Source organism: Ranitomeya variabilis, unplaced genomic scaffold (genome assembly GCF_051348905.1).
Source record: "Ranitomeya variabilis isolate aRanVar5 unplaced genomic scaffold, aRanVar5.hap1 Scaffold_79, whole genome shotgun sequence".
NCBI classification, from domain to species: Eukaryota; Metazoa; Chordata; class Amphibia; order Anura; family Dendrobatidae; genus Ranitomeya; species Ranitomeya variabilis.
In genome coordinates this window covers 277797-293663 of record NW_027508200.1, presented here as the reverse complement: position 1 = coordinate 293663, position 15867 = coordinate 277797, and the positions used below count along the sequence as shown (strand labels likewise).

General features: G+C 46.0%; 29 non-coding genes across 29 annotated transcripts; all 29 read right to left on the bottom strand.

Moving 5' to 3' along the window:
• Window positions 1–191: 191 nt before the first annotated feature.
• On the bottom strand, window positions 192–265 carry TRNAI-AAU (transfer RNA isoleucine (anticodon AAU)). The gene has a single exon. It is a non-coding gene; the product is annotated as a tRNA-Ile (tRNA).
• A 209-nt stretch (window positions 266–474) lies between these two features.
• Window positions 475–546, bottom strand: TRNAD-GUC (transfer RNA aspartic acid (anticodon GUC)). The gene has a single exon. It is a non-coding gene; the product is annotated as a tRNA-Asp (tRNA).
• Window positions 547–1257: 711 nt separating this feature from the next.
• TRNAI-AAU (transfer RNA isoleucine (anticodon AAU)) lies at window positions 1258–1331 on the bottom strand. The gene has a single exon. It is a non-coding gene; the product is annotated as a tRNA-Ile (tRNA).
• A 209-nt stretch (window positions 1332–1540) lies between these two features.
• TRNAD-GUC (transfer RNA aspartic acid (anticodon GUC)) lies at window positions 1541–1612 on the bottom strand. Its single transcript has one exon. It is a non-coding gene; the product is annotated as a tRNA-Asp (tRNA).
• Window positions 1613–2323: 711 nt separating this feature from the next.
• On the bottom strand, window positions 2324–2397 carry TRNAI-AAU (transfer RNA isoleucine (anticodon AAU)). Its single transcript has one exon. It is a non-coding gene; the product is annotated as a tRNA-Ile (tRNA).
• A 209-nt stretch (window positions 2398–2606) lies between these two features.
• Window positions 2607–2678, bottom strand: TRNAD-GUC (transfer RNA aspartic acid (anticodon GUC)). The gene has a single exon. It is a non-coding gene; the product is annotated as a tRNA-Asp (tRNA).
• Window positions 2679–3389: 711 nt separating this feature from the next.
• On the bottom strand, window positions 3390–3463 carry TRNAI-AAU (transfer RNA isoleucine (anticodon AAU)). Its single transcript has one exon. It is a non-coding gene; the product is annotated as a tRNA-Ile (tRNA).
• Window positions 3464–3672: 209 nt separating this feature from the next.
• TRNAD-GUC (transfer RNA aspartic acid (anticodon GUC)) lies at window positions 3673–3744 on the bottom strand. The gene has a single exon. It is a non-coding gene; the product is annotated as a tRNA-Asp (tRNA).
• A 711-nt stretch (window positions 3745–4455) lies between these two features.
• TRNAI-AAU (transfer RNA isoleucine (anticodon AAU)) lies at window positions 4456–4529 on the bottom strand. The gene has a single exon. It is a non-coding gene; the product is annotated as a tRNA-Ile (tRNA).
• A 209-nt stretch (window positions 4530–4738) lies between these two features.
• On the bottom strand, window positions 4739–4810 carry TRNAD-GUC (transfer RNA aspartic acid (anticodon GUC)). The gene has a single exon. It is a non-coding gene; the product is annotated as a tRNA-Asp (tRNA).
• A 711-nt stretch (window positions 4811–5521) lies between these two features.
• On the bottom strand, window positions 5522–5595 carry TRNAI-AAU (transfer RNA isoleucine (anticodon AAU)). The gene has a single exon. It is a non-coding gene; the product is annotated as a tRNA-Ile (tRNA).
• Window positions 5596–5804: 209 nt separating this feature from the next.
• Window positions 5805–5876, bottom strand: TRNAD-GUC (transfer RNA aspartic acid (anticodon GUC)). The gene has a single exon. It is a non-coding gene; the product is annotated as a tRNA-Asp (tRNA).
• A 711-nt stretch (window positions 5877–6587) lies between these two features.
• On the bottom strand, window positions 6588–6661 carry TRNAI-AAU (transfer RNA isoleucine (anticodon AAU)). Its single transcript has one exon. It is a non-coding gene; the product is annotated as a tRNA-Ile (tRNA).
• A 209-nt stretch (window positions 6662–6870) lies between these two features.
• Window positions 6871–6942, bottom strand: TRNAD-GUC (transfer RNA aspartic acid (anticodon GUC)). The gene has a single exon. It is a non-coding gene; the product is annotated as a tRNA-Asp (tRNA).
• Window positions 6943–7653: 711 nt separating this feature from the next.
• TRNAI-AAU (transfer RNA isoleucine (anticodon AAU)) lies at window positions 7654–7727 on the bottom strand. Its single transcript has one exon. It is a non-coding gene; the product is annotated as a tRNA-Ile (tRNA).
• Window positions 7728–7936: 209 nt separating this feature from the next.
• TRNAD-GUC (transfer RNA aspartic acid (anticodon GUC)) lies at window positions 7937–8008 on the bottom strand. Its single transcript has one exon. It is a non-coding gene; the product is annotated as a tRNA-Asp (tRNA).
• Window positions 8009–8719: 711 nt separating this feature from the next.
• Window positions 8720–8793, bottom strand: TRNAI-AAU (transfer RNA isoleucine (anticodon AAU)). The gene has a single exon. It is a non-coding gene; the product is annotated as a tRNA-Ile (tRNA).
• A 209-nt stretch (window positions 8794–9002) lies between these two features.
• On the bottom strand, window positions 9003–9074 carry TRNAD-GUC (transfer RNA aspartic acid (anticodon GUC)). Its single transcript has one exon. It is a non-coding gene; the product is annotated as a tRNA-Asp (tRNA).
• A 711-nt stretch (window positions 9075–9785) lies between these two features.
• Window positions 9786–9859, bottom strand: TRNAI-AAU (transfer RNA isoleucine (anticodon AAU)). The gene has a single exon. It is a non-coding gene; the product is annotated as a tRNA-Ile (tRNA).
• A 209-nt stretch (window positions 9860–10068) lies between these two features.
• On the bottom strand, window positions 10069–10140 carry TRNAD-GUC (transfer RNA aspartic acid (anticodon GUC)). Its single transcript has one exon. It is a non-coding gene; the product is annotated as a tRNA-Asp (tRNA).
• Window positions 10141–10851: 711 nt separating this feature from the next.
• On the bottom strand, window positions 10852–10925 carry TRNAI-AAU (transfer RNA isoleucine (anticodon AAU)). Its single transcript has one exon. It is a non-coding gene; the product is annotated as a tRNA-Ile (tRNA).
• Window positions 10926–11134: 209 nt separating this feature from the next.
• Window positions 11135–11206, bottom strand: TRNAD-GUC (transfer RNA aspartic acid (anticodon GUC)). Its single transcript has one exon. It is a non-coding gene; the product is annotated as a tRNA-Asp (tRNA).
• Window positions 11207–11917: 711 nt separating this feature from the next.
• Window positions 11918–11991, bottom strand: TRNAI-AAU (transfer RNA isoleucine (anticodon AAU)). Its single transcript has one exon. It is a non-coding gene; the product is annotated as a tRNA-Ile (tRNA).
• Window positions 11992–12200: 209 nt separating this feature from the next.
• On the bottom strand, window positions 12201–12272 carry TRNAD-GUC (transfer RNA aspartic acid (anticodon GUC)). The gene has a single exon. It is a non-coding gene; the product is annotated as a tRNA-Asp (tRNA).
• A 711-nt stretch (window positions 12273–12983) lies between these two features.
• On the bottom strand, window positions 12984–13057 carry TRNAI-AAU (transfer RNA isoleucine (anticodon AAU)). Its single transcript has one exon. It is a non-coding gene; the product is annotated as a tRNA-Ile (tRNA).
• Window positions 13058–13266: 209 nt separating this feature from the next.
• On the bottom strand, window positions 13267–13338 carry TRNAD-GUC (transfer RNA aspartic acid (anticodon GUC)). Its single transcript has one exon. It is a non-coding gene; the product is annotated as a tRNA-Asp (tRNA).
• A 711-nt stretch (window positions 13339–14049) lies between these two features.
• Window positions 14050–14123, bottom strand: TRNAI-AAU (transfer RNA isoleucine (anticodon AAU)). The gene has a single exon. It is a non-coding gene; the product is annotated as a tRNA-Ile (tRNA).
• A 209-nt stretch (window positions 14124–14332) lies between these two features.
• On the bottom strand, window positions 14333–14404 carry TRNAD-GUC (transfer RNA aspartic acid (anticodon GUC)). The gene has a single exon. It is a non-coding gene; the product is annotated as a tRNA-Asp (tRNA).
• Window positions 14405–15115: 711 nt separating this feature from the next.
• TRNAI-AAU (transfer RNA isoleucine (anticodon AAU)) lies at window positions 15116–15189 on the bottom strand. Its single transcript has one exon. It is a non-coding gene; the product is annotated as a tRNA-Ile (tRNA).
• Window positions 15190–15867: the final 678 nt, after the last annotated feature.

Genomic DNA, 15867 nt, shown 5'->3' with positions numbered 1-15867 from the left:
ACTATATGCTTGCTACAGGCTTTAAATAACACCACACCATAGGAACAGCTACTTCTCCAAATCAGTTAGGCATGCAATTCTACACAGAAAACACTATGAACAAAATGCGGAGTAAAAAGAAACAAGCTTCAGCATCTGCATCGACCCACCTGGGATGAAACGAGTGCACGGGACCTCTAAAAAGCTGTACTTGGCCCGTACGGGGATCGAACCCGCGACCTTGGCGTTATTAGCACCACGCTCTAACCAACTGAGCTAACCGGCCATGGGCGTGGCGTTTATCCCCTACGGAAAGAACTGGTAATAGGTATGAGCGCAATCATTCCGTTTTGGGGGGGATGGATTTATCACACATGTAGTGACTTTTGGTGGCAGTAAAGTGACAATCAAACAATAAAATATCAAAAGCTCCTGAATATGAATTTTTTGCCATCTCGATCAGCTTCTCGTAGCAAATTCAAGAATATAAGAGGCCTCCCCGTCGGGGAATCGAACCCCGGTCTCCCGCGTGACAGGCGGGGATACTTACCACTATACTAACGAGGATTGGCTGTGTCGTCACCTCTGACATCACAGTCCGATAAAGTGCACACGTGGTATGTGACTGATCAGATGAACCACTGTTGGCCAGGCTCCTTTTTCGTTTGGGCACTTTCAGACAAGGGAGGTGAGACTGTGAAGAAAACTGCCATTTTTGGGAGAGAAAGAGCAGCCGCCCTAATGATGGCAAAGCTGTCTATAGTGTCTGGGAGCTTTTGTCAAACTCTTGCTCAGCTGACCTATAATGGCCTCATTCAGACAGCTGTATTTTCAGCACAGCATACTGACCCTAGCATGACCTAATATCAAGTCTAATAAGTTAAAGATTGCAGCAGCTACATTGATACATCACCAGAACCGCCGTCAGTGCATGGTTACGGAAACAGAACTTCCATCAGCATATGACTACATCAGCATACGAGTTCAACACAAGACCCATCATCAGTACATGAATACAGCACCAGAGCCACCATCAGCACATAAACACAGCACCAAGTTTAACACAGAGATCAATTGCAATGACTATACTATATGCTTGCTACAGGCTTTAAATAACACCACACCATAGGAACAGCTACTTCTCCAAATCAGTTAGGCATGCAATTCTACACAGAAAACACTATGAACAAAATGCGGAGTAAAAAGAAACAAGCTTCAGCATCTGCATCGACCCACCTGGGATGAAACGAGTGCACGGGACCTCTAAAAAGCTGTACTTGGCCCGTACGGGGATCGAACCCGCGACCTTGGCGTTATTAGCACCACGCTCTAACCAACTGAGCTAACCGGCCATGGGCGTGGCGTTTATCCCCTACGGAAAGAACTGGTAATAGGTATGAGCGCAATCATTCCGTTTTGGGGGGGATGGATTTATCACACATGTAGTGACTTTTGGTGGCAGTAAAGTGACAATCAAACAATAAAATATCAAAAGCTCCTGAATATGAATTTTTTGCCATCTCGATCAGCTTCTCGTAGCAAATTCAAGAATATAAGAGGCCTCCCCGTCGGGGAATCGAACCCCGGTCTCCCGCGTGACAGGCGGGGATACTTACCACTATACTAACGAGGATTGGCTGTGTCGTCACCTCTGACATCACAGTCCGATAAAGTGCACACGTGGTATGTGACTGATCAGATGAACCACTGTTGGCCAGGCTCCTTTTTCGTTTGGGCACTTTCAGACAAGGGAGGTGAGACTGTGAAGAAAACTGCCATTTTTGGGAGAGAAAGAGCAGCCGCCCTAATGATGGCAAAGCTGTCTATAGTGTCTGGGAGCTTTTGTCAAACTCTTGCTCAGCTGACCTATAATGGCCTCATTCAGACAGCTGTATTTTCAGCACAGCATACTGACCCTAGCATGACCTAATATCAAGTCTAATAAGTTAAAGATTGCAGCAGCTACATTGATACATCACCAGAACCGCCGTCAGTGCATGGTTACGGAAACAGAACTTCCATCAGCATATGACTACATCAGCATACGAGTTCAACACAAGACCCATCATCAGTACATGAATACAGCACCAGAGCCACCATCAGCACATAAACACAGCACCAAGTTTAACACAGAGATCAATTGCAATGACTATACTATATGCTTGCTACAGGCTTTAAATAACACCACACCATAGGAACAGCTACTTCTCCAAATCAGTTAGGCATGCAATTCTACACAGAAAACACTATGAACAAAATGCGGAGTAAAAAGAAACAAGCTTCAGCATCTGCATCGACCCACCTGGGATGAAACGAGTGCACGGGACCTCTAAAAAGCTGTACTTGGCCCGTACGGGGATCGAACCCGCGACCTTGGCGTTATTAGCACCACGCTCTAACCAACTGAGCTAACCGGCCATGGGCGTGGCGTTTATCCCCTACGGAAAGAACTGGTAATAGGTATGAGCGCAATCATTCCGTTTTGGGGGGGATGGATTTATCACACATGTAGTGACTTTTGGTGGCAGTAAAGTGACAATCAAACAATAAAATATCAAAAGCTCCTGAATATGAATTTTTTGCCATCTCGATCAGCTTCTCGTAGCAAATTCAAGAATATAAGAGGCCTCCCCGTCGGGGAATCGAACCCCGGTCTCCCGCGTGACAGGCGGGGATACTTACCACTATACTAACGAGGATTGGCTGTGTCGTCACCTCTGACATCACAGTCCGATAAAGTGCACACGTGGTATGTGACTGATCAGATGAACCACTGTTGGCCAGGCTCCTTTTTCGTTTGGGCACTTTCAGACAAGGGAGGTGAGACTGTGAAGAAAACTGCCATTTTTGGGAGAGAAAGAGCAGCCGCCCTAATGATGGCAAAGCTGTCTATAGTGTCTGGGAGCTTTTGTCAAACTCTTGCTCAGCTGACCTATAATGGCCTCATTCAGACAGCTGTATTTTCAGCACAGCATACTGACCCTAGCATGACCTAATATCAAGTCTAATAAGTTAAAGATTGCAGCAGCTACATTGATACATCACCAGAACCGCCGTCAGTGCATGGTTACGGAAACAGAACTTCCATCAGCATATGACTACATCAGCATACGAGTTCAACACAAGACCCATCATCAGTACATGAATACAGCACCAGAGCCACCATCAGCACATAAACACAGCACCAAGTTTAACACAGAGATCAATTGCAATGACTATACTATATGCTTGCTACAGGCTTTAAATAACACCACACCATAGGAACAGCTACTTCTCCAAATCAGTTAGGCATGCAATTCTACACAGAAAACACTATGAACAAAATGCGGAGTAAAAAGAAACAAGCTTCAGCATCTGCATCGACCCACCTGGGATGAAACGAGTGCACGGGACCTCTAAAAAGCTGTACTTGGCCCGTACGGGGATCGAACCCGCGACCTTGGCGTTATTAGCACCACGCTCTAACCAACTGAGCTAACCGGCCATGGGCGTGGCGTTTATCCCCTACGGAAAGAACTGGTAATAGGTATGAGCGCAATCATTCCGTTTTGGGGGGGATGGATTTATCACACATGTAGTGACTTTTGGTGGCAGTAAAGTGACAATCAAACAATAAAATATCAAAAGCTCCTGAATATGAATTTTTTGCCATCTCGATCAGCTTCTCGTAGCAAATTCAAGAATATAAGAGGCCTCCCCGTCGGGGAATCGAACCCCGGTCTCCCGCGTGACAGGCGGGGATACTTACCACTATACTAACGAGGATTGGCTGTGTCGTCACCTCTGACATCACAGTCCGATAAAGTGCACACGTGGTATGTGACTGATCAGATGAACCACTGTTGGCCAGGCTCCTTTTTCGTTTGGGCACTTTCAGACAAGGGAGGTGAGACTGTGAAGAAAACTGCCATTTTTGGGAGAGAAAGAGCAGCCGCCCTAATGATGGCAAAGCTGTCTATAGTGTCTGGGAGCTTTTGTCAAACTCTTGCTCAGCTGACCTATAATGGCCTCATTCAGACAGCTGTATTTTCAGCACAGCATACTGACCCTAGCATGACCTAATATCAAGTCTAATAAGTTAAAGATTGCAGCAGCTACATTGATACATCACCAGAACCGCCGTCAGTGCATGGTTACGGAAACAGAACTTCCATCAGCATATGACTACATCAGCATACGAGTTCAACACAAGACCCATCATCAGTACATGAATACAGCACCAGAGCCACCATCAGCACATAAACACAGCACCAAGTTTAACACAGAGATCAATTGCAATGACTATACTATATGCTTGCTACAGGCTTTAAATAACACCACACCATAGGAACAGCTACTTCTCCAAATCAGTTAGGCATGCAATTCTACACAGAAAACACTATGAACAAAATGCGGAGTAAAAAGAAACAAGCTTCAGCATCTGCATCGACCCACCTGGGATGAAACGAGTGCACGGGACCTCTAAAAAGCTGTACTTGGCCCGTACGGGGATCGAACCCGCGACCTTGGCGTTATTAGCACCACGCTCTAACCAACTGAGCTAACCGGCCATGGGCGTGGCGTTTATCCCCTACGGAAAGAACTGGTAATAGGTATGAGCGCAATCATTCCGTTTTGGGGGGGATGGATTTATCACACATGTAGTGACTTTTGGTGGCAGTAAAGTGACAATCAAACAATAAAATATCAAAAGCTCCTGAATATGAATTTTTTGCCATCTCGATCAGCTTCTCGTAGCAAATTCAAGAATATAAGAGGCCTCCCCGTCGGGGAATCGAACCCCGGTCTCCCGCGTGACAGGCGGGGATACTTACCACTATACTAACGAGGATTGGCTGTGTCGTCACCTCTGACATCACAGTCCGATAAAGTGCACACGTGGTATGTGACTGATCAGATGAACCACTGTTGGCCAGGCTCCTTTTTCGTTTGGGCACTTTCAGACAAGGGAGGTGAGACTGTGAAGAAAACTGCCATTTTTGGGAGAGAAAGAGCAGCCGCCCTAATGATGGCAAAGCTGTCTATAGTGTCTGGGAGCTTTTGTCAAACTCTTGCTCAGCTGACCTATAATGGCCTCATTCAGACAGCTGTATTTTCAGCACAGCATACTGACCCTAGCATGACCTAATATCAAGTCTAATAAGTTAAAGATTGCAGCAGCTACATTGATACATCACCAGAACCGCCGTCAGTGCATGGTTACGGAAACAGAACTTCCATCAGCATATGACTACATCAGCATACGAGTTCAACACAAGACCCATCATCAGTACATGAATACAGCACCAGAGCCACCATCAGCACATAAACACAGCACCAAGTTTAACACAGAGATCAATTGCAATGACTATACTATATGCTTGCTACAGGCTTTAAATAACACCACACCATAGGAACAGCTACTTCTCCAAATCAGTTAGGCATGCAATTCTACACAGAAAACACTATGAACAAAATGCGGAGTAAAAAGAAACAAGCTTCAGCATCTGCATCGACCCACCTGGGATGAAACGAGTGCACGGGACCTCTAAAAAGCTGTACTTGGCCCGTACGGGGATCGAACCCGCGACCTTGGCGTTATTAGCACCACGCTCTAACCAACTGAGCTAACCGGCCATGGGCGTGGCGTTTATCCCCTACGGAAAGAACTGGTAATAGGTATGAGCGCAATCATTCCGTTTTGGGGGGGATGGATTTATCACACATGTAGTGACTTTTGGTGGCAGTAAAGTGACAATCAAACAATAAAATATCAAAAGCTCCTGAATATGAATTTTTTGCCATCTCGATCAGCTTCTCGTAGCAAATTCAAGAATATAAGAGGCCTCCCCGTCGGGGAATCGAACCCCGGTCTCCCGCGTGACAGGCGGGGATACTTACCACTATACTAACGAGGATTGGCTGTGTCGTCACCTCTGACATCACAGTCCGATAAAGTGCACACGTGGTATGTGACTGATCAGATGAACCACTGTTGGCCAGGCTCCTTTTTCGTTTGGGCACTTTCAGACAAGGGAGGTGAGACTGTGAAGAAAACTGCCATTTTTGGGAGAGAAAGAGCAGCCGCCCTAATGATGGCAAAGCTGTCTATAGTGTCTGGGAGCTTTTGTCAAACTCTTGCTCAGCTGACCTATAATGGCCTCATTCAGACAGCTGTATTTTCAGCACAGCATACTGACCCTAGCATGACCTAATATCAAGTCTAATAAGTTAAAGATTGCAGCAGCTACATTGATACATCACCAGAACCGCCGTCAGTGCATGGTTACGGAAACAGAACTTCCATCAGCATATGACTACATCAGCATACGAGTTCAACACAAGACCCATCATCAGTACATGAATACAGCACCAGAGCCACCATCAGCACATAAACACAGCACCAAGTTTAACACAGAGATCAATTGCAATGACTATACTATATGCTTGCTACAGGCTTTAAATAACACCACACCATAGGAACAGCTACTTCTCCAAATCAGTTAGGCATGCAATTCTACACAGAAAACACTATGAACAAAATGCGGAGTAAAAAGAAACAAGCTTCAGCATCTGCATCGACCCACCTGGGATGAAACGAGTGCACGGGACCTCTAAAAAGCTGTACTTGGCCCGTACGGGGATCGAACCCGCGACCTTGGCGTTATTAGCACCACGCTCTAACCAACTGAGCTAACCGGCCATGGGCGTGGCGTTTATCCCCTACGGAAAGAACTGGTAATAGGTATGAGCGCAATCATTCCGTTTTGGGGGGGATGGATTTATCACACATGTAGTGACTTTTGGTGGCAGTAAAGTGACAATCAAACAATAAAATATCAAAAGCTCCTGAATATGAATTTTTTGCCATCTCGATCAGCTTCTCGTAGCAAATTCAAGAATATAAGAGGCCTCCCCGTCGGGGAATCGAACCCCGGTCTCCCGCGTGACAGGCGGGGATACTTACCACTATACTAACGAGGATTGGCTGTGTCGTCACCTCTGACATCACAGTCCGATAAAGTGCACACGTGGTATGTGACTGATCAGATGAACCACTGTTGGCCAGGCTCCTTTTTCGTTTGGGCACTTTCAGACAAGGGAGGTGAGACTGTGAAGAAAACTGCCATTTTTGGGAGAGAAAGAGCAGCCGCCCTAATGATGGCAAAGCTGTCTATAGTGTCTGGGAGCTTTTGTCAAACTCTTGCTCAGCTGACCTATAATGGCCTCATTCAGACAGCTGTATTTTCAGCACAGCATACTGACCCTAGCATGACCTAATATCAAGTCTAATAAGTTAAAGATTGCAGCAGCTACATTGATACATCACCAGAACCGCCGTCAGTGCATGGTTACGGAAACAGAACTTCCATCAGCATATGACTACATCAGCATACGAGTTCAACACAAGACCCATCATCAGTACATGAATACAGCACCAGAGCCACCATCAGCACATAAACACAGCACCAAGTTTAACACAGAGATCAATTGCAATGACTATACTATATGCTTGCTACAGGCTTTAAATAACACCACACCATAGGAACAGCTACTTCTCCAAATCAGTTAGGCATGCAATTCTACACAGAAAACACTATGAACAAAATGCGGAGTAAAAAGAAACAAGCTTCAGCATCTGCATCGACCCACCTGGGATGAAACGAGTGCACGGGACCTCTAAAAAGCTGTACTTGGCCCGTACGGGGATCGAACCCGCGACCTTGGCGTTATTAGCACCACGCTCTAACCAACTGAGCTAACCGGCCATGGGCGTGGCGTTTATCCCCTACGGAAAGAACTGGTAATAGGTATGAGCGCAATCATTCCGTTTTGGGGGGGATGGATTTATCACACATGTAGTGACTTTTGGTGGCAGTAAAGTGACAATCAAACAATAAAATATCAAAAGCTCCTGAATATGAATTTTTTGCCATCTCGATCAGCTTCTCGTAGCAAATTCAAGAATATAAGAGGCCTCCCCGTCGGGGAATCGAACCCCGGTCTCCCGCGTGACAGGCGGGGATACTTACCACTATACTAACGAGGATTGGCTGTGTCGTCACCTCTGACATCACAGTCCGATAAAGTGCACACGTGGTATGTGACTGATCAGATGAACCACTGTTGGCCAGGCTCCTTTTTCGTTTGGGCACTTTCAGACAAGGGAGGTGAGACTGTGAAGAAAACTGCCATTTTTGGGAGAGAAAGAGCAGCCGCCCTAATGATGGCAAAGCTGTCTATAGTGTCTGGGAGCTTTTGTCAAACTCTTGCTCAGCTGACCTATAATGGCCTCATTCAGACAGCTGTATTTTCAGCACAGCATACTGACCCTAGCATGACCTAATATCAAGTCTAATAAGTTAAAGATTGCAGCAGCTACATTGATACATCACCAGAACCGCCGTCAGTGCATGGTTACGGAAACAGAACTTCCATCAGCATATGACTACATCAGCATACGAGTTCAACACAAGACCCATCATCAGTACATGAATACAGCACCAGAGCCACCATCAGCACATAAACACAGCACCAAGTTTAACACAGAGATCAATTGCAATGACTATACTATATGCTTGCTACAGGCTTTAAATAACACCACACCATAGGAACAGCTACTTCTCCAAATCAGTTAGGCATGCAATTCTACACAGAAAACACTATGAACAAAATGCGGAGTAAAAAGAAACAAGCTTCAGCATCTGCATCGACCCACCTGGGATGAAACGAGTGCACGGGACCTCTAAAAAGCTGTACTTGGCCCGTACGGGGATCGAACCCGCGACCTTGGCGTTATTAGCACCACGCTCTAACCAACTGAGCTAACCGGCCATGGGCGTGGCGTTTATCCCCTACGGAAAGAACTGGTAATAGGTATGAGCGCAATCATTCCGTTTTGGGGGGGATGGATTTATCACACATGTAGTGACTTTTGGTGGCAGTAAAGTGACAATCAAACAATAAAATATCAAAAGCTCCTGAATATGAATTTTTTGCCATCTCGATCAGCTTCTCGTAGCAAATTCAAGAATATAAGAGGCCTCCCCGTCGGGGAATCGAACCCCGGTCTCCCGCGTGACAGGCGGGGATACTTACCACTATACTAACGAGGATTGGCTGTGTCGTCACCTCTGACATCACAGTCCGATAAAGTGCACACGTGGTATGTGACTGATCAGATGAACCACTGTTGGCCAGGCTCCTTTTTCGTTTGGGCACTTTCAGACAAGGGAGGTGAGACTGTGAAGAAAACTGCCATTTTTGGGAGAGAAAGAGCAGCCGCCCTAATGATGGCAAAGCTGTCTATAGTGTCTGGGAGCTTTTGTCAAACTCTTGCTCAGCTGACCTATAATGGCCTCATTCAGACAGCTGTATTTTCAGCACAGCATACTGACCCTAGCATGACCTAATATCAAGTCTAATAAGTTAAAGATTGCAGCAGCTACATTGATACATCACCAGAACCGCCGTCAGTGCATGGTTACGGAAACAGAACTTCCATCAGCATATGACTACATCAGCATACGAGTTCAACACAAGACCCATCATCAGTACATGAATACAGCACCAGAGCCACCATCAGCACATAAACACAGCACCAAGTTTAACACAGAGATCAATTGCAATGACTATACTATATGCTTGCTACAGGCTTTAAATAACACCACACCATAGGAACAGCTACTTCTCCAAATCAGTTAGGCATGCAATTCTACACAGAAAACACTATGAACAAAATGCGGAGTAAAAAGAAACAAGCTTCAGCATCTGCATCGACCCACCTGGGATGAAACGAGTGCACGGGACCTCTAAAAAGCTGTACTTGGCCCGTACGGGGATCGAACCCGCGACCTTGGCGTTATTAGCACCACGCTCTAACCAACTGAGCTAACCGGCCATGGGCGTGGCGTTTATCCCCTACGGAAAGAACTGGTAATAGGTATGAGCGCAATCATTCCGTTTTGGGGGGGATGGATTTATCACACATGTAGTGACTTTTGGTGGCAGTAAAGTGACAATCAAACAATAAAATATCAAAAGCTCCTGAATATGAATTTTTTGCCATCTCGATCAGCTTCTCGTAGCAAATTCAAGAATATAAGAGGCCTCCCCGTCGGGGAATCGAACCCCGGTCTCCCGCGTGACAGGCGGGGATACTTACCACTATACTAACGAGGATTGGCTGTGTCGTCACCTCTGACATCACAGTCCGATAAAGTGCACACGTGGTATGTGACTGATCAGATGAACCACTGTTGGCCAGGCTCCTTTTTCGTTTGGGCACTTTCAGACAAGGGAGGTGAGACTGTGAAGAAAACTGCCATTTTTGGGAGAGAAAGAGCAGCCGCCCTAATGATGGCAAAGCTGTCTATAGTGTCTGGGAGCTTTTGTCAAACTCTTGCTCAGCTGACCTATAATGGCCTCATTCAGACAGCTGTATTTTCAGCACAGCATACTGACCCTAGCATGACCTAATATCAAGTCTAATAAGTTAAAGATTGCAGCAGCTACATTGATACATCACCAGAACCGCCGTCAGTGCATGGTTACGGAAACAGAACTTCCATCAGCATATGACTACATCAGCATACGAGTTCAACACAAGACCCATCATCAGTACATGAATACAGCACCAGAGCCACCATCAGCACATAAACACAGCACCAAGTTTAACACAGAGATCAATTGCAATGACTATACTATATGCTTGCTACAGGCTTTAAATAACACCACACCATAGGAACAGCTACTTCTCCAAATCAGTTAGGCATGCAATTCTACACAGAAAACACTATGAACAAAATGCGGAGTAAAAAGAAACAAGCTTCAGCATCTGCATCGACCCACCTGGGATGAAACGAGTGCACGGGACCTCTAAAAAGCTGTACTTGGCCCGTACGGGGATCGAACCCGCGACCTTGGCGTTATTAGCACCACGCTCTAACCAACTGAGCTAACCGGCCATGGGCGTGGCGTTTATCCCCTACGGAAAGAACTGGTAATAGGTATGAGCGCAATCATTCCGTTTTGGGGGGGATGGATTTATCACACATGTAGTGACTTTTGGTGGCAGTAAAGTGACAATCAAACAATAAAATATCAAAAGCTCCTGAATATGAATTTTTTGCCATCTCGATCAGCTTCTCGTAGCAAATTCAAGAATATAAGAGGCCTCCCCGTCGGGGAATCGAACCCCGGTCTCCCGCGTGACAGGCGGGGATACTTACCACTATACTAACGAGGATTGGCTGTGTCGTCACCTCTGACATCACAGTCCGATAAAGTGCACACGTGGTATGTGACTGATCAGATGAACCACTGTTGGCCAGGCTCCTTTTTCGTTTGGGCACTTTCAGACAAGGGAGGTGAGACTGTGAAGAAAACTGCCATTTTTGGGAGAGAAAGAGCAGCCGCCCTAATGATGGCAAAGCTGTCTATAGTGTCTGGGAGCTTTTGTCAAACTCTTGCTCAGCTGACCTATAATGGCCTCATTCAGACAGCTGTATTTTCAGCACAGCATACTGACCCTAGCATGACCTAATATCAAGTCTAATAAGTTAAAGATTGCAGCAGCTACATTGATACATCACCAGAACCGCCGTCAGTGCATGGTTACGGAAACAGAACTTCCATCAGCATATGACTACATCAGCATACGAGTTCAACACAAGACCCATCATCAGTACATGAATACAGCACCAGAGCCACCATCAGCACATAAACACAGCACCAAGTTTAACACAGAGATCAATTGCAATGACTATACTATATGCTTGCTACAGGCTTTAAATAACACCACACCATAGGAACAGCTACTTCTCCAAATCAGTTAGGCATGCAATTCTACACAGAAAACACTATGAACAAAATGCGGAGTAAAAAGAAACAAGCTTCAGCATCTGCATCGACCCACCTGGGATGAAACGAGTGCACGGGACCTCTAAAAAGCTGTACTTGGCCCGTACGGGGATCGAACCCGCGACCTTGGCGTTATTAGCACCACGCTCTAACCAACTGAGCTAACCGGCCATGGGCGTGGCGTTTATCCCCTACGGAAAGAACTGGTAATAGGTATGAGCGCAATCATTCCGTTTTGGGGGGGATGGATTTATCACACATGTAGTGACTTTTGGTGGCAGTAAAGTGACAATCAAACAATAAAATATCAAAAGCTCCTGAATATGAATTTTTTGCCATCTCGATCAGCTTCTCGTAGCAAATTCAAGAATATAAGAGGCCTCCCCGTCGGGGAATCGAACCCCGGTCTCCCGCGTGACAGGCGGGGATACTTACCACTATACTAACGAGGATTGGCTGTGTCGTCACCTCTGACATCACAGTCCGATAAAGTGCACACGTGGTATGTGACTGATCAGATGAACCACTGTTGGCCAGGCTCCTTTTTCGTTTGGGCACTTTCAGACAAGGGAGGTGAGACTGTGAAGAAAACTGCCATTTTTGGGAGAGAAAGAGCAGCCGCCCTAATGATGGCAAAGCTGTCTATAGTGTCTGGGAGCTTTTGTCAAACTCTTGCTCAGCTGACCTATAATGGCCTCATTCAGACAGCTGTATTTTCAGCACAGCATACTGACCCTAGCATGACCTAATATCAAGTCTAATAAGTTAAAGATTGCAGCAGCTACATTGATACATCACCAGAACCGCCGTCAGTGCATGGTTACGGAAACAGAACTTCCATCAGCATATGACTACATCAGCATACGAGTTCAACACAAGACCCATCATCAGTACATGAATACAGCACCAGAGCCACCATCAGCACATAAACACAGCACCAAGTTTAACACAGAGATCAATTGCAATGACTATACTATATGCTTGCTACAGGCTTTAAATAACACCACACCATAGGAACAGCTACTTCTCCAAATCAGTTAGGCATGCAATTCTACACAGAAAACACTATGAACAAAATGCGGAGTAAAAAGAAACAAGCTTCAGCATCTGCATCGACCCACCTGGGATGAAACGAGTGCACGGGACCTCTAAAAAGCTGTACTTGGCCCGTACGGGGATCGAACCCGCGACCTTGGCGTTATTAGCACCACGCTCTAACCAACTGAGCTAACCGGCCATGGGCGTGGCGTTTATCCCCTACGGAAAGAACTGGTAATAGGTATGAGCGCAATCATTCCGTTTTGGGGGGGATGGATTTATCACACATGTAGTGACTTTTGGTGGCAGTAAAGTGACAATCAAACAATAAAATATCAAAAGCTCCTGAATATGAATTTTTTGCCATCTCGATCAGCTTCTCGTAGCAAATTCAAGAATATAAGAGGCCTCCCCGTCGGGGAATCGAACCCCGGTCTCCCGCGTGACAGGCGGGGATACTTACCACTATACTAACGAGGATTGGCTGTGTCGTCACCTCTGACATCACAGTCCGATAAAGTGCACACGTGGTATGTGACTGATCAGATGAACCACTGTTGGCCAGGCTCCTTTTTCGTTTGGGCACTTTCAGACAAGGGAGGTGAGACTGTGAAGAAAACTGCCATTTTTGGGAGAGAAAGAGCAGCCGCCCTAATGATGGCAAAGCTGTCTATAGTGTCTGGGAGCTTTTGTCAAACTCTTGCTCAGCTGACCTATAATGGCCTCATTCAGACAGCTGTATTTTCAGCACAGCATACTGACCCTAGCATGACCTAATATCAAGTCTAATAAGTTAAAGATTGCAGCAGCTACATTGATACATCACCAGAACCGCCGTCAGTGCATGGTTACGGAAACAGAACTTCCATCAGCATATGACTACATCAGCATACGAGTTCAACACAAGACCCATCATCAGTACATGAATACAGCACCAGAGCCACCATCAGCACATAAACACAGCACCAAGTTTAACACAGAGATCAATTGCAATGACTATACTATATGCTTGCTACAGGCTTTAAATAACACCACACCATAGGAACAGCTACTTCTCCAAATCAGTTAGGCATGCAATTCTACACAGAAAACACTATGAACAAAATGCGGAGTAAAAAGAAACAAGCTTCAGCATCTGCATCGACCCACCTGGGATGAAACGAGTGCACGGGACCTCTAAAAAGCTGTACTTGGCCCGTACGGGGATCGAACCCGCGACCTTGGCGTTATTAGCACCACGCTCTAACCAACTGAGCTAACCGGCCATGGGCGTGGCGTTTATCCCCTACGGAAAGAACTGGTAATAGGTATGAGCGCAATCATTCCGTTTTGGGGGGGATGGATTTATCACACATGTAGTGACTTTTGGTGGCAGTAAAGTGACAATCAAACAATAAAATATCAAAAGCTCCTGAATATGAATTTTTTGCCATCTCGATCAGCTTCTCGTAGCAAATTCAAGAATATAAGAGGCCTCCCCGTCGGGGAATCGAACCCCGGTCTCCCGCGTGACAGGCGGGGATACTTACCACTATACTAACGAGGATTGGCTGTGTCGTCACCTCTGACATCACAGTCCGATAAAGTGCACACGTGGTATGTGACTGATCAGATGAACCACTGTTGGCCAGGCTCCTTTTTCGTTTGGGCACTTTCAGACAAGGGAGGTGAGACTGTGAAGAAAACTGCCATTTTTGGGAGAGAAAGAGCAGCCGCCCTAATGATGGCAAAGCTGTCTATAGTGTCTGGGAGCTTTTGTCAAACTATTGCTCAGCTGACCTATAATGGCCTCATTCAGACAGCTGTATTTTCAGCACAGCATACTGACCCTAGCATGACCTAATATCAAGTCTAATAAGTTAAAGATTGCAGCAGCTACATTGATACATCACCAGAACCGCCGTCAGTGCATGGTTACGGAAACAGAACTTCCATCAGCATATGACTACATCAGCATACGAGTTCAACACAAGACCCATCATCAGTACATGAATACAGCACCAGAGCCACCATCAGCACATAAACACAGCACCAAGTTTAACACAGAGATCAATTGCAATGACTATACTATATGCTTGCTACAGGCTTTAAATAACACCACACCATAGGAACAGCTACTTCTCCAAATCAGTTAGGCATGCAATTCTACACAGAAAACACTATGAACAAAATGCGGAGTAAAAAGAAACAAGCTTCAGCATCTGCATCGACCCACCTGGGATGAAACGAGTGCACGGGACCTCTAAAAAGCTGTACTTGGCCCGTACGGGGATCGAACCCGCGACCTTGGCGTTATTAGCACCACGCTCTAACCAACTGAGCTAACCGGCCATGGGCGTGGCGTTTATCCCCTACGGAAAGAACTGGTAATAGGTATGAGCGCAATCATTCCGTTTTGGGGGGGATGGATTTATCACACATGTAGTGACTTTTGGTGGCAGTAAAGTGACAATCAAACAATAAAATATCAAAAGCTCCTGAATATGAATTTTTTGCCATCTCGATCAGCTTCTCGTAGCAAATTCAAGAATATAAGAGGCCTCCCCGTCGGGGAATCGAACCCCGGTCTCCCGCGTGACAGGCGGGGATACTTACCACTATACTAACGATGAATTGGCTGTGTCGTCACCTCTGACATCACAGTCCGATAAAGTGCACACGTGGTATGTGACTGATCAGATGAACCACTGTTGGCCAGGCTCCTTTTTCGTTTGGGCACTTTCAGACAAGGGAGGTGAGACTGTGAAGAAAACTGCCATTTTTGGGAGAGAAAGAGCAGCCGCCCTAATGATGGCAAAGCTGTCTATAGTGTCTGGGAGCTTTTGTCAAACTCTTGCTCAGCTGACCTATAATGGCCTCATTCAGACAGCTGTATTTTCAGCACAGCATACTGACCCTAGCATGACCTAATATCAAGTCTAATAAGTTAAAGATTGCAGCAGCTACATTGATACATCACCAGAACCGCCGTCAGTGCATGGTTACGGAAACAGAACTTCCATCAGCATA